Source organism: Balearica regulorum, chromosome 13 (genome assembly GCF_011004875.1).
Source record: "Balearica regulorum gibbericeps isolate bBalReg1 chromosome 13, bBalReg1.pri, whole genome shotgun sequence".
In the NCBI taxonomy this organism is placed as follows: Eukaryota; Metazoa; Chordata; class Aves; order Gruiformes; family Gruidae; genus Balearica; species Balearica regulorum.
In genome coordinates this window covers 3,425,182-3,441,279 of record NC_046196.1, presented here as the reverse complement: position 1 = coordinate 3,441,279, position 16,098 = coordinate 3,425,182, and the positions used below count along the sequence as shown (strand labels likewise).

General features: G+C 43.9%; 1 long non-coding RNA gene across 1 annotated transcript; it reads right to left on the bottom strand.

The window, feature by feature from the left end:
- Positions 1 to 435: 435 nt before the first annotated feature.
- LOC142603746 (uncharacterized) lies at positions 436 to 3,455 on the bottom strand. The gene is made up of 3 exons (XR_012837632.1): positions 3,217 to 3,455; positions 2,075 to 2,275; positions 436 to 608 (listed from the first exon to the last, which is right to left on the bottom strand). It is a non-coding gene; the product is annotated as an uncharacterized LOC142603746 (long non-coding RNA).
- Between the last annotated feature and the right edge of the window lie 12,643 nt (positions 3,456 to 16,098).

The following is a 16,098-nucleotide window of genomic DNA, read 5'->3' as shown; positions in this document are numbered from 1 at the left end:
GGGCTGTGCATGTCTTTTCCTAAAAACAACTGTAAGGGTTTATATCACCTCCCGACTGGAAAAGGCTTCATTATAAATGTTTGTTATCTTATCTCCTGCAGCTCTGTGTATGCGCTAAAACCAGCTTTGCTGATGGCATTGGATAATGACACTCGTTTTCCCTCCCTTTGAGTGGCAAACGTCAGTGTGAAATTAATCTTTCATATACAAACATGCATTCGACACATCCTAGTTGCTACGATTAACAACCTGACATAAAAAATATTACAGGACATAGTACACTCATAATAAATTCCTAAGAGATGATATTAGCTGACTGTTGGAAAGCCAGCTGTGTTATGACACATTAAGTTCACCATAAAGGATGCTATTTAGTGAGATTCCATTGAAATACTATGGATGATATGATATACCATGCTTTTTTTTTTTTTTTTTTTCAGAAAAAAAGGTGAATTCTCCAGTTTTCTGTCAGTGAGAATTTGAAATTACATTTAAAAGTTATACTGTATGTGATATGTAGCAGCATCTTCGATGGGGTTAGGGATCACTGACAAGCCTGCTGAAGTTAGAGGAGTCGTCCCACCGCTCCTGGTGAAGTGTCAATGCATCTGTAGAAACACTCAGGAAAAATAAGAGTAAACAATTGTAGGAATCGGAAAAGTGAAATAGCTCAGCATATTGTTTTACAAGCTTCTTTCCTAGTCTCGAGCTGTCCTGAGTTATGTTAAACCACTTTCTTGGCAGCACGCAGAGCCGTGGTTGCAGTGCCCTGTGGGTTATTACGGCTCAGCTGATGGCTGGTAACCTGCTAACCCCCTCCGCAACTGTTTGCAATCAGATAAACCCACCCAGATGTCATATCGAACAAATTCAAAAGGGAGGAGACACCTTCTTTTGTGGCTTTATATACATTTAGAGTGGTTTCTCATCTCTTAGGGAAAAGAGAATCTTTCTTGTTTTTCTTAGGAGCAAAGGCAGTGTTTTGTTGCTGATGCATTGGATCACACACAAAAAAAAAAAATCCATCTATTTTAAAATAAAGAACTAAAGCAACTGTTGCAGATACGCTCATGTGTATGCTCAGAGAGACAGATACCCTGGCAACTATCATGGGGACATTTTTAGAAACTGTCTTAATTATCTGGCCCAGTGTTTTGTTATGACATGTAGCTAAGAGTAGGGAGAGATGTGGTTTCTTTGTCCTCTGCCAAACCCTCTGATTCTCACTGTTTGCTTTGTTAATTTAAAAAGTTAGTAACAATTTTAAGAAGTTACCCATATGATCAAATACAACTGATAGTCGTATCCTCTGCTGGCACGGGCTCGTGATAGGGAAACAGATGTGTGTGGGGCTGCAGGGAAGGAGAGGAGGGAAGGAGCAGAGGAGAGGATGCACAAAGCACTGAACTGAAAGAGCTTCCTCTTGCAATTCTCCTTCTCCAGTGCCCTATTACTTTTATGTCGTTTATTACAGTTAAATAAATTAATTCATACAAATGCCAGCTTAATAATTTGGGCTATGTAGCTTCTACACCATATCTGTCAGGATGTCCCTATTAATGGGGCAATATGAGGAATGTGAAACATCCAAAAAAATCCAAAAGCTAACTAATCAGGTGAGTATCAGTACTTTCAGAAAGTTTTCCTATTGTTAAATTAATTTCTATACAAGCTGTAGGCAGATATATCTCAGTTAAAATGGCTTTTTACATCCACATGAGGGGAAAAACAAAGCAAAAAAAAGGACTGGTATGAAGTCTCTATAGAAGGAAGCACACGTGAGGGTATTATATTATCATAAAAAGCTGTTTTCTCCCCAGATTATCTCCAGACAAACCGTTAAAGTAGCAGAGCTGCAGGGAGGGAAATGCCAGCGTGAAAGCAGGGTTGCGCACGTCCTTGCTCCCACATCACTTTTCAGAGACGCCCTCTCCCAAACACACACGGTTCAGCCGTCACTCCTTACCCCTCTCCCTGTCCTCCCCCCACCCCCGGCTCTTTGGAGAAATGGAATTAAAATAGTCCCACGATTGCTCACTACACTAAAAGGGAATGTGATTAACAAGGTCCTGACCTCTGCCATCAGCAAGTGACTCTTTTTTCCTGCCCCTCACAGGCAAATGCCAGCCGGGCGAAGCATCCTTTGCAGAGCTGGCACCAGTCCCACTTGCACCAGCACAAGCAAATTTGGCGTTTTCTCAGAGCGAGGTGGTTGGGTTCTTCATGGAGGTGAGGATTTGCCTGTACGCACACAGGGCTGGGATGCTGGGAGATGCTGAGGTCAATGGGAAAATTTTAACCGATGCTAATCGGAGCCCAGGAAGAGCCGGGCTCCTGGGAGGGTCATAGGCTGTGCCTACATGAGCCAGCAACGCAGCCCAGGACAAGCACATTTAGGGAGAACCCAAGTGGCACTGAGGACATAACACCCAGTGATGTGTCTCCCTGGAAAGCCCTTATAATGCAGCAGGCCAAACTGAGATACTCAGCGTGTGCCCATTTAATTGGGATGAGGGCTATAATCAAGGCTAAAAAGAGTTTTGTCTGCTTCTCACTGGGCTGTTACAAGATCTATTTGCATCTAATAACCCCTTAAAAGGCTGCGTTTAGGTAGGATAAATCTGTAGAAGAAAAGAGTGGCATGAACTCAGCTACACCCCTCAGAAATAAATCACACCCAGGCCTGAGTAAGGAGGCAAATCGGTCAAGTAAATGACAGCAAATTAATAAATTGCATCTGATCGGGAAGAAAGAGTCTGTAAAATACAGCTCCAACCAAGCTGTTTATTGCAGCTGGGGAAGGCAATGGTACAGGTTCAACACCAGGTTACTTTCCCACACATCATGTTCTCTGTTTGCGCAGACGGATCCGTCTGTCTGCATCTATATTTAACTAGTCCAGAAACAAAGTGAGATAACCAGGTTAAGGTTAGTGTTTGGGGTACATGTGTGCCTGTGTCAAATAGGGTATCCTGACTACATAATGCTTTCCTGTTGGAGTAATTAGGAGAGACATGCTGAGATTTATAGACGTCTAATCATTGCAGACATTCTCAGCTCCCTATCCGAGCGACTGAGCCTGTAGTTTTTGCCAGATTCTCATTTCCACCACATTTTTACAGTTGCAAAATTAGATTAAAAAATGAGACGAATGCAAAGGCTTCTCGCAAGCTAGAGCAAGCCGGCTGCTGGCATTTTTATTTGCAGCCTACTTACATGGACTTTGTTTATGTGTTGCTCCACTTTAAACAAACTCTCTCTTTGTCTTTTCCCGACAAGAGCTGTCTAGATGGAAATAGAGATCCAGCCAGCCCTGCTCTCACTGGGTGCCGTTGTACCTCTCTGGGAAAGGATGAAGCAACACGGACCACTTTTATCCCATTAGTACATGTGAAAAAGATGAAAACTGGCCTTGACATAAATTAAGTCGGGCAAACCAGAAATCTGGCTGGCTGTAGCCAACGTGGCAACAGCACAAAAGCCTCGGAAGATGTGAAGATTTAGGGCTCTGACTCACAGACAGAGCAGATTAAACTCAGACTTCCCACAGCTTCCTGCCCTGCCCCATTTTAAAGTCTCCCTCCTCCACAGCACGGACACTTCAGCTGCCACGGCACAAATCCCTGCCGGGCACCGCAAGCGAACCCATTAACATTCAGCAAAGGCATTTGCATGGCACCTGCGCCTCAACGATTCCTATTTCTTGCCCTCATTTTTGCCAGTGGGGAAAATGAGGTGTGGAGCAACTTTGCCCAAGATTTTTAGGACTGGGTGCTCAAAGCTGTATTTGTAGATCAGTGTACAGGCATCTACTAAAGACCTGTAAGGAAATTCAGGTGACTCGTGGAAGTATCTCAGTATGGAGTTAGGAACCAGGTTTTAGGCATCATTTTCTTCCACCCCTTCCTCCCATGACTTGCCTCTCATACTACGATAGAGGATGGATGTGAGTGCCGGTGTGGATACTTCATTACAAGCAGGATAGGAAAGCATTTTCGCTCCATTTTCTTAGCCCAGCTGAACACAAGCTAATGAGAAGTCCAGGTCCGACCTCACTCCCATCACCAGCAATCAGCTATAAACCCAAGCTCAAGGCCAATGATTAGCAATTACATCTTGATTTAGTTATCACAGCTAAAGATCTCAGGGACTGTGAATCACAGCCCCAGTTCGCAGCCAAGAGCATCAACGCAAGCTAAAATTGATGAGGGTCAGGATTAACACGGGACCAGCACTTCGGATGGGAGCCCTGGGGTGGCAGAGACAGGTATGGACTCAACCCATGCACAAACACTTGTGGTCATGAAGATTTTCCCTCTGCAGGTTGCTTTCAGAAATCCATGGTGCAGTGGTGTTTCTTTCTGGGGGTTTTCCCACTTATCAGCATTTAGCATCTGCCAAGCTATTGAAATGTGATTTAATTTCTCATCTATGTGATCTGGACATTAGTATTCTACTTCAGTGCTGAAAAGTTCAGAGTAAGCCAAGAGGTTCCTGGAACCCAACGGTTAATGAAGAAAAGTTGTCTTGGCAAGAGAAATGGTCTCATAGGCTGGTTCGAATATATTAAAGGTGAAATGTTTTGCAATGGGGAGGATGCTCTTTCCAGCCCAAGCTTTTAAGGTTGAGTTTCCTGATTTGCATTCTTTTGAAAGCATAGATAAAAGCTTGGAGTCATTTCTGCTTCCTTTGCTATTTTGAAAAGTCCAGGGGCTAGTGTGTAGATGCTGAGGGGTGTACTTGGCACATACCAAAAAAAAAAATGAGGGGAAAAAAAAAAAAGGCAGGAAGAAATTAAGGGTTTGGGCATGTGATAACAGGATATCGTTCCTCTGATTTGAAGACTAGTGACTTGCCACCAATGTGAAGAAACTCTCCTGTCCTGTACCTGTATCATGCCATCAGCTGCAATGTTTCATCAGGGAAACATGAAATAACTATTCTGTGCAGACCAATTGATATTGGTGGAAGAAGGCACCCCAGTGAGCTCCTTCCCATCTTGAATATCTCTTGGCTGCCTCCTTTGCTGCATTTCATCTTTTCACATGGGTCTGGTTCAGAGGAGAGTGGCTTGCCCATGCCTTGGCAAGCAGGGCATCTTGTTGTCTTCAGGAGGCTGCTCCAGTTTTTAAAGGAGATTGAGTAGTAGGGCAGTCAATGCTGGAGGAAAACCATCTCTTTAAATCATTGCCATTCACCATGCAGCGTGAGAGTCCCTCCTGCCCATTTTCACACATTCATGGTGGAATACGATAAGTCATAATCATGCTTTCAACCCTGCCTGTTTGTCTCCCTTCTCTCGGAGCGGCCGTTCGCCGCCGCCTGCCTTTGAAGTGTATCTAAGCTCCTAGTAGCTATAAGATGACACTTAAGTTACACCTCTCCTGCATTCTTATCTCTGTCAGCGGTCTTTGAATCGCTGACACATTGGCAGCCCGATGGCCTTTCTGGTGAACGGGTTGTCCCCTGTGTGACCTTTGGGTTTCTGAAGAAGACACCTGAAACCCCAAATGGAAGGGATCAGAGGCAGGGGGAATCCCACCTCTTCTTCATCAGCTGCCAAAGAGCTGTCTCCCCTTCCACAGGAAACAGCATCTGTCTTATCTCGTTATTTGTCTCCCTTTTTTAAACTTTTCTTTTAGACATAGGACCTTTTGAAATTGCTTCTTGTTTTTTCTTCTTTCCCCATGCGTCTTTGAACCCACGCTCTCCTCCAAGAAAATATCATTACAAAAGGGAGGGTTGCTAGAGGGAAGGAGGTTGCGTTGCTGTTAGTGATGCAGAATAAAGATGAAGCCCCAGAAAATGTCTGAGTTTTTGGTCAGCTGCAAGATTTTGGGGTACAAACCAAGCAGAACCACTACTGCAGCAGGCAAGTTTCCCCTCATTTCTTACTTCTTTTTGTACCAGTGTGAATACCACTAAAAAGGAGCAGCATGCTAATACTTTTATGTAATAATTAAAATACATTAAAAAACTAAGTCTCCACTCTACTTTAGATATTGCTGTTGAACATCAAAGAGCATCTTCCTCTCCCCATCTAAGTCTTCACCTGCACTCTTTTCTCATTCTCATCCCTCAGTGTTACACGGATAATAAATCTGGACTTTATCAGCATGTAAATTAGTTATTTTATAGTGTTGTCGAGTATAAATGGAGAAATCCCAGAAACAGCACCAAGCCTGGTACCTCCTCCCAGAAAAGTCCACTGCCGTTACTCATAGAGGACAGAAAAATTAAGTGTTGGCACGATGGTACCTGCAGGCTTTAAACTCCCCACATCCCAGACTTGGATTTGCTGAGTACCCCTGGCAGAAGGTCCCCTGAGCAGTGAGGGGCACCATGGGGCTCCTATATGTGTCAGATGGTCTTGGGCAGCGTCATGTAAACCCACCGCTCAGGGCTTGTCTTAGCTTTCTTACCTGGGCAGAAAAACAAGGAAGCCCTCATTTTGCCTCAGATGACCAACTCACTATTGAAAATCTGCTGCCGGCATCATTCCCTCTTCTCAACACCCTGTTTCTCTCTCCCCTGCTACAGACCCGCAGCCCCATTTGCATTTGTACTTTTCAGCCACGTAACGAAGACCAGAAGGGCTGCTGTGATGGACAGAACTAGTTCAGCTCTTGCTGGATTTTGATGAAAGGCAATTTGATTTCCACAGCCAAGTTATTTAATGAGCCTCTAAAATTACAGCCACAAATTATGCACATACAAAACTATGCATTTGTGCACTGAAGAGGCAAGATTTCCAAAACAGGAAGCCATTGGTCTGCATTAAAAGAAAAACCCTGCCTGCATAGCTGGTTCCCCATGTCAATGCATATAATTATTCAGTCTGCCCAGCTAACACAGTGGATTGAATGCACAATGGCTCTGTAGGTACCTACCTAGCCATTTTCACATTATAGATGTCTTCTGCTGTGTTTATATACCCATTTGCTGCAACTGTGCATGCAAATTTATTGCTGGAGCAAGGAAGGACACAGCTCCCATCACGCAGGAAGGGTGGGCACCATTTCCTGATGCTGAGTGGTGATTACCTCCTTCCACCCTCAAGGATTCAACACCTGCCTAACCAACTCTTTGCAAGATGTCTGCGATGTCCATAAGTCCACAAACAGCACCAGCTGCCTTTGCACCCCATGCAGTTGAATGGGAAGGAAATGCATGCATAAGCCATGCTGGTTTTGGTTCGTTCACGTACTTGCATGGCTGCAGCACTGCTCCACCAGCAACCATTCTTCAGCTTTGAGGCTGGTCATGATTTGTTGAGATGAGGTGATAGAGACATGAAAACCTCCACTGCAATATGCAAGTCAAGTTGTAGAAAAAGCAGAAGAGGAGAGGTGCACGCCCCCCAAATGAAATTACTTTCAATAAATAAACCCCATCTTTCACTCTTCCTCATCAGTTAAAGGAAGTCTGTCATCAAGGAGGGATTTAATCACTTCTTGCCTTATCTCTTCATCTACTCTCTTTTTATTCAGCTCCAGAGGTCTGATTGGCCCTTAATTATAATATATACTTTTTCTCCCCTCAGTTTAAGTGGTTTAGAGTCCTATTATTTTTTTGTCTTTTTTTTTCTTCTGACGTTATAACACAAGCCCACTGAACACTGACCTGTTATTTTAAACCTGTTGGCAACCTCACATCAGATCATTTTCCATCATATCTTGTGACCCTCCTTTGCTTCATCCTTCAAGTTTCCTAACAGAGCCCTTGAGAGCAGCAAGATTTCACCAAAGCAAAGACGAGACTCTTGAATGTTTTTTTCAAATCTTGACTATCCTTCCCCATTCGGTTCATACTGCTCTCAAAGAATGATGTTGGAATAGCTGTCAGAAAGGGGTTTTTTCTAATTCCACAAAGCTCAAGAAACTCTCTAGGAATAGTGGGAATATTAATCAGTTTTCTGTTCTCAAAGTAATTTTTACAGCAGAGAAAGGAGGTCCTCAATTGACAGACCTACAGATGACAGCTGTCTTCTCCAGAGACCATAGAAAGCATGACGAATACTCCAGAGCAGCATACATTAACCTTATAGTGCTGTCTCCAGCACACTTGCTCCGGTTCAGTTTCCAGAAACTCCAGAGCTCTGAGCCACGCGTTTCTTTTTTAACTCTTGCAAAACCCTCTGCAGCTCTGTGGGCACTGTGAGCAGCTGGAAGATGGCTGATCTGCCCTTTTTTGGTTTGTTTTGTTTTCTGATTTTCTCTTTCTTGAAGCAAGATCATTTTTGCCAATTCCTCTTAAAACGAGCACAATCTCAACCTTTGCTTTTAAGGACTCGCACAGCCGCCATCAGTGTGCAAAAGCCAACAGCATTAAAGCGATCTTAATGCGCAGTCAGCCGTGGCATGAATTTATTTTTATTTCCTTTTGAGTCAAAATGCACGTCTTTGTTTTTCATCACGTATTCCCTAATCCAACCTAAGCTGCTATTTAAGCACAGGGTTTTTTATCTTGAATAAGTCCTTTGTACAACCTGACCATTTACCTAGCTGTTATAGAATCAAAATTCCCCAGAATATAGTGACAATTCCCAAAAGTGGAGCTTCTGGGAGAGCAAAAGAGCTTCAGAAATAAGAAGAGCTTCCTGTGAAGCAGGAAATGCCAACACTGGGCAATGCCTCCCTGGGCAGAGCATTATTGGCCAACCGACCTGGGAAGGAAGTAACAGCAAGGCTAGAACGGCTGATCATGGCATTTCCTAAACTTAGCAACATAAGAAAATCAGAAAGGAGCGGCCTCAGAATAAAGGCAAGACTTTTCAATGCAGCTATAATCTCAGCAGTTCATATACAAGACTGTGAGAGCTGGCAAGTCACTCAGAGGTTAGGCAGAAAACTAAATGCTTTCCAAAAAAAAAAAAAAAAAAAAGGAAAAGACTGCAAGGAGGTCAGGGCAGAGTATGGAAAGATTTCATCACCAGCAAAGAGATTTGAAAATTCATCCTCTTCCAGCTCTTCTCTGGATATCTAAATATTTTGGGAGCATGCGTGCTGGACGACACACGATTCCCACAGCAAGCACTGAAAACCTCCTGGCAAAGCTGGAGTGAGCTGCCAGCTCTCGCGCTGCAGGAAGGGAAAGCAGGACCCTACAGCAGGAGGGGGACTTGAGCCACATGCCAGTGCTGGGAGACAAGCATCGGGCAAAGGCTGCATGGTCAGCATGGCTTCAGCAGCAGAGCCGGAGGGAGAGCATCTTCGTGGAAGAGATTTTTAACAGCCAGCTCAGGAACCAGCTGCAATTGCAACACTCATCTTCTGCCAAGCTGGACACAACAGCCCACAGCTGAGCCTTGGAAATGTGCAGCAGAACATCTCCAAGAGAAATCTTTTAAAAAGCCCTAGAAAAGAAAGCAGTAGAGTTGGTTTCTACAGTGTTGAGTTGATGGAAACCACTGCAAAGGATGGAGAGAAGTGAAAGGGACGAGTTTCCACCCTGCGTGCCAGCGTTGGCCCAGGGAACATGTAACATAATGTAAAAATAATATGCTATTAAATATAATGGACAAGTTGACCCAAATGAGTCAAAGGAAGAAAATCAAAATTAAATGTTTCTATGGCATTAAATTAAAATGACTTGTCATTATTAAAAAGAAGTGGGAAAGCCAAAATTCTACATCTCACCTTTTTGGAAGTTGTAAATTTCTGCCTGTGCTGGTTTTGGCTGGGATAGAGTTAATTTTCTTCATAGTAGCTGGTATGGGGCTGTGTTTTGGATTTGGATTTGTGCTGGAAGCAGTGTTGATAACACAGGGATATATTAGTTCCTGCTGAGCAGTGCTTACACAGAGTCGAGGCATTTTTCTGCTCCTCACACCACTCCACCAGCGAGTAGCTGGGGGTACACAAGGAGTTGGGAGGGGGCACAGCCGGGACAGCTGACCTCAACTGTGACCAAAGGGATATTCCATACCATATGATGTCATGCTCAGCATATAAAGCTAGGGGAAGAAGAAGGAAGGGAGGGATGTTCAGAGTGATGGCGTTTGTCTTCCCAAGTCACCGTTATGCATGATGGACCCTGCTTTCCTGGAGATGGCTGAACACCTGCCTGCCTGTGGGAAGTGGGGAATGAATTCCTTGCTTTGCTTTGCTTGTGTGCACGGCTTTTGCTTTACCTATTAAACTGTCTTTATCTCAACCCACAAGTGTTCTCACTTTCACTCTTCTGATTCTCTCCCCCATCCCACCACAGGGCAATGAGCGAGCGGCTGTGTGGGGGTTAGTTGCCAGCTGGGGTTAAACCACGACACTCCCAAATTACTGCATTTCACATATAATTTAGACAACATTCCAGTGCGGGTGGAAAATTGCTCCATCAAAAACTGTTGGCCATCTGCACTCAAAAACTGTTGATATGAGAATGGCTATCATTGATTTTAAATGGACTTTGGGTCAGCATCTCGCAGAGCCAAAAAGCAGACATCCTACTCTGTTATATTAATTTCAGCAATAACATCCTTTCAAATATTGCTTGCTTGTCAGTATCAGTCCATATTTAAAGATGATTTCAAGGCTATGCTTGAATCCTCCAGTTCTTAGATGTTTTACCGTGCACCTGTGGGAGGGGAAAAGGGCACTGTGTTTTGAAAGAACAAGGTTCAGCAGAATGTGTATGCCATGTGGGATAGTTAGAACTACAACAAGAAAAAAAAAAAGTTAATTAAGGTACTAGTTAGTAAGTGCCAAATATTTACCATTATGTAATAAGAATGGGAGCGGATTTTATTTTGAAAGGTGTTTGAAGCCACACCAAATGTTTCTCTAAACATAGAGAACTCAGAGGTTCAAGTGCTTCAGGATGTATAAAATGTGGATTTTCCTCTCATACATTTGCTGTTTATAATGCTTGTTTATGGCTGTACCATACAGTGTGCGCTTAGTATGAGAAAGGAAGAAGGTTTCATTTATTTCCAGAAAACTTGTCAGTTCCAAATAACCTTCTATTTCTTTTAACACTGAGCAGGGAAACAATAGCCTCCAATTAGCAACAGCACAAAGCAGCTGAAGTTTGAAATAAGCTGATCTTAATGAGCGCCGGAAGATCAGACTTCTCCATGTTTAATTCACAGCCACGCAAGGATGCTCTAAACCCCCATTTTCAGCTGCTTCACGGAGACAATAATTAGCATCAATAATTAGTTGCAAATTGCATCTGCAGAGCACTTGGCACACACGACCTGGGTTAACCCTGAAAACAGCCAAAGGTGGTTTGTGCTGGAAATATTGAGGTCTTTGTTGAACCAGATCAAGGTCATCAGCTGCAGGTCACAAAAAGGTCCCTTTCACCATTCCTGGAAACTCAAGTGAGAAGAAGGTGGGGAGAAAGGAGATCACCCTTACGCATCTCTAGCAGGAAAAAAAATGCCGTGCTCCCTTTCTCCCACAGGATGTTTTCCATCCACATATGATTGTTGGGGGGATAACTGCTCTTTTTTTTCGCTTTTCATTTTTAATCTTGCTTTCACTAAACTCAGGTCACCAGCTTCCTTCTCTCACGTGTGGATCTATTTGCCAGGGCAGCATTTTCAATGGCTGGAATGGCATCCCAGCTCAACCATCAAAACTTTCATCCTGAGTATTTTTATATTATTCAGGATGCAGCAATCCCAGTTATTGCAGCCCCTGTGATGGAAGAAAATAAGGCTCTGTCACCTTTCAGTTTTGTTGTGCTTTGTTTTTTTTAAATTCCCCAGCCAAGCAGTCAAAGGGGGGTAAAAAATGATGTGGGATTTCGATACATACAAAACATCTGAAACCAACATTTTTGAAATGTCTTGATCGCAAATAAAGAAAGAGGTGATTTGAGATTTTCATATTTGATTGCGTCTTTGAGGATGTTTTCCGTCTTTCATCCCGTTTTGAAGGCGTGTCACCTAATTACGACTCTTTCATCCCTCTATTCCCTAGTTAGAATATGCCAATCCCTTTTACGGCAATTGATTATGACTTGGAGGTTTCCACATTCCAGCCAGTTCAGAGAGCTGGGATATTTGTGAATACCTGAATAAACTTCTTTAATCCAAAAACAAACTCCACCTGAAAGCAGCGGTATGAAAAGGCCATTCATACGGTGTTTTCAAACTTACTGGTTCATGGTTTCTTTGGATTTGACCTGACTTCCTGTACTAATGGTCTCTGAATGCATTCCCAATTGTGGCTTATTGGTCTATAAGGTACCCAGCATTTACAGGGAAGAGGAAAAGGAGTTACACAGCAACTGCTTACACAGAAAACTGTGCCCGAAAGAGCAAAAAATGGACCTGAAGTTAAAAGGAAACATAAAGTGTACAAATGGCCAGCCCCTTCTGCTAAAATTTTTTAAACAAATAGTCCCTTGATGTTGCTACTTTAAAAAGATCTTGGCTTCTTGCAGATGAAAAATACCTTTAAAATTACCACTACAATTGTAATTCACAAGTGTGAGAATTGACACTTTGCCGGTTAAGGTAGGACCGTGTTTAAGTAACCTGGTAACATAAGTGCAAACGTGTCGATGATCTCACGCAGCGGGGAGAGGCCGCAGAGGGAGATCTCTGCTCCTGATAGCTGGGGGACAGAGCAGGATCCCTGAAATCACGGGGAGCAAAGTACCTCGGCTACTGCCAAGATCAGACCAACAGAAGGAGATTGAAGTTTACAAACACACATAATCACCTAATACAAGTAATACTTTTGGATCCTGCGAGAGGGTTCACAGAGGCAGCATTACACATTTGCACTATTCCTATACATTTTTTTATGTATCCTCTATGGACTACTGCCAGAAACAGGACTCCTGAGTTCCTACGAAAGTCAATTAAACCTACTCAAGGGTGTTCAGCTTATTGGAGATCAGGCCAATTATAGTTAGAAATCTGCAGATGGGTTTTGGTGGCTAAACGTCAGGTCCTACCTTTAAAAAGTTGGCCCCTGAATTATAGAAATGTGTTGGTCAAAGTGGTCCAGCTGCCATGGGTGAGATGGGAGATGCTTTCGCTCTGCAGCAGCCCTGCTGTCCCCAGCCAAAGCTCTTCCTGATATTCAGACAATAATGCTGAGGCTCAGCAAACCACACTCATGACGACGGACTTGCACTCAAGACCCCTTTTAAAAAGCTAGTCGGTGCTTTTCTAAAACTTTTTCTTAATTTTTGCGCTTACCTCGTCATAGTTTTACCGGAGAATGTGAAAACATAACACCCACAGATAGGTGCTTGTGTTTGAATTTCCATTATTTGGTGGTCTGACCCAATTTATCTGTCCGCGAACACACGGGGCCTTGATTTCAGTATCCTGTGAAAGGCAGGATCTAATGAGGCAGAGGAAAGAAGTGACAGATTTTGGCTTCCTGCAGCCCATCCTCGGAGATGGAAACTCCCGGTGTTGACTGACCGGCTTGGCTGAGTGATAAGCCAAAATGGGCTTGGGCACCGGGCCAAGAAAGGGACAGTCCCTCCTTCAGGATAAGATTAATGAGTTTTCTGGAGGGCAGGGGGGGGCAGAGATTCTGCACTCATCTTACATCTGATTCCTCCCCGCCCCGTGCAATGGTGACACTCGTCTCGCCAGCGCGGAGTCTTTGCATTGCTCTCAGGCAGGCTCGCTTGGTTGCCATCAGACTCTGGATTGCTCAAGACACGCCAAAAAAGCCCGTTCCCTGGAAAACAGACATTCCAGCCTGGAGAATTTGGCAGTTCTCCTTCACATACAATATCCTTGGTAAAGGAGATTTTTTTGGAACCTATAGCTAACACTCCTTGCTGGTAGTGGCTGTTTGCCTACAAAATAAACAGGACCAGAATATGCCTCATTACAGTCACACAGTGGGTTTTATTTTTCTCTGACATTTCAGGAGGTGGTGCAGAAAATGAGAGTCTCTCCAGAGTGATTCAGGCGGTGGCCAAAGAGGTCTCTGTGGCTGACAGTAAACCGTGTGACCTACCCATTTCCCAGTAAGGATCCAGCGCCCGGCGCCAGCACGGGACAACGGGGCAAGAGGGAACGAGGAGGGAAGGCTCTTGGAGAGAGATTTGGTTTGGAAACGTGTCTGGGTGAATTTTGAATGCAAAAAAAAATAAGAGGAAATGAAGGCAAAGTTTAAAAAACACCAAAACAACTAAACCTCCTCAAACTGAAGCCAATCTTTGATTCCTTCTCTGAAATGACATCATCGCATACCCAGTGCAGCCACAAAGCATGACAGCCGTCATGGGCCTGCTTTGGGAAGGATATATCACTTCCCTTTGAGAAATATGGAAGGTATTGTCTGTAATCACAGCCTGCCCCAGCCCGGACAGGGGGGCTGGCTTTTGCAACGAGATCCTTCTGCAGCCTTTTTTGTTTTTCCCTTGGTCTTTCACACAAATTAGACGACTCCCAGAGGCTGGAATGCTCTGCTCTCCGCATCCACAGGCATTAAGCAAGGAGGTCAGAAAGGGAGAGAGTTGGATGAAGAAGCCTGATTCATGCGGATGTGGCTGCTTGCAGCCATGAGGTGGTGGCTGCAATGTCCCCTGGTGCCATCTGTTGCTGGTGGCACTCATGCCTTCATGCTTAACCCCATAACTACCTTCTGTTCTCCTTCCCTTCTTCAGTGATGAACCCAGGAGAAGCACAAAGGGTCTTGTTCTGCAGAATGTATGGGTACGGAACAAGCTAGCGGTGCCTCATTAGATGCAAGTAGATATGTAGGGATTGTATTTGCAGGAATCATCTTGTCTTGATGTCAGAGCAGATCATGACAGCGAATGGTGAAACTAAAGCCCCAGGAGCAGAAGATGGCTTTGGTCTGGTTTTTGATGCGATGCCTGTCATGGGCGGCGGGAGTTTTACTCCATGACTCTCCTTTCCGTGACTGAAAGGAGAGAAAAGGAGACTGAGGTTTTGGATGGTCAAATGGTCTGCAAAGAGCATGCACACATCTGCCTTCCAATAGCCAAAGCTGGGTCAGGAGGAGTTCATCCCCAAGGGAGAGACATCAAGGTCCTGCTTCACTCCACAAACCAGACTCTGACAAAAAGATGGACAAATGCTGAAATCTGAAAAGATTTCATCTAAAAGATGTATTATTAGGATATGTATAGCTCGTATTTCATTCTTCCAAATGTCTAGCTACATTAATGAAACCCATGTTTCATTGTTTCAGAAAATTTTAAGGCCAAAGGGACCTTTAGATCATCTGGTTTGACCTGGGTAACATGGACCAGAGAATTTCATCCACAGAGACAAATAATGTGTGTTTGATTAAGTTCAGTTAACACAATGTTTCACCAAAACAATAGAAATGGATGCACTTTCATAATCCATATTTTTAGGAAAGATCTTACAATTTACATTTTCCCTTTGGGAATAGGAGCTCAGCCTTTATTGTTCTTCTAAATGACAGAGCTGCCCACACTTCTGGCCTGGCCACGCTCCCACCGAGGGGCAGGATGGGGAGCGGAAGCCACAGCCACATCACAGGGGACCGCACACCATCGTATGCCATGCCAGTGGGGCTGGAGCCCTCCGAGCCCCCCCGTGTCAAGTCAGTGGGGTCTACCCAAAACACACCTTGACCTGTGGAGCAAATCCCACTAGGGAGATCCTCTCTCTCTCTCCCAAAACCAGCTCAAAAGAGCAGTGCTTAGACTGAGCACAAGCTGAAGACTCTTCTGCAGTTTGCCTTTCTTTTATTATTATTAGCAGGAACGCAGTGGAAGATACTCAGACATTCTGGCCATGAGTAGAGAAAGAAGCTTTGAAATAAAATATCATTATTATGGCTGCATATTTCAGCTGGCACCAGATTAAGACTGTTGCGATGAGCACTGCACAAGGAATTGCTGGAAGACACCATGAACAAATGGCAGGAGAAGACTGACTAGTGGTGAGAAAACCAAAATATCTTTAGAACCACTGGAAATTATTAAAGTTTCGACAACATTCTTCATGGCATCCCTCTCCTCTTTCATCAGCTGTGGAAGTGATCAGCATTTTTTCTCATTCAAATTTTGGCAAAAAGCTGTCTTTTGCATCCCACAAAAGAATATCCCTTGTTCTTATTTCCTTTTCCCAAATTATTGAGTGATAAACGGAAGCACAAGGAGACTTTCCCAAGGTCA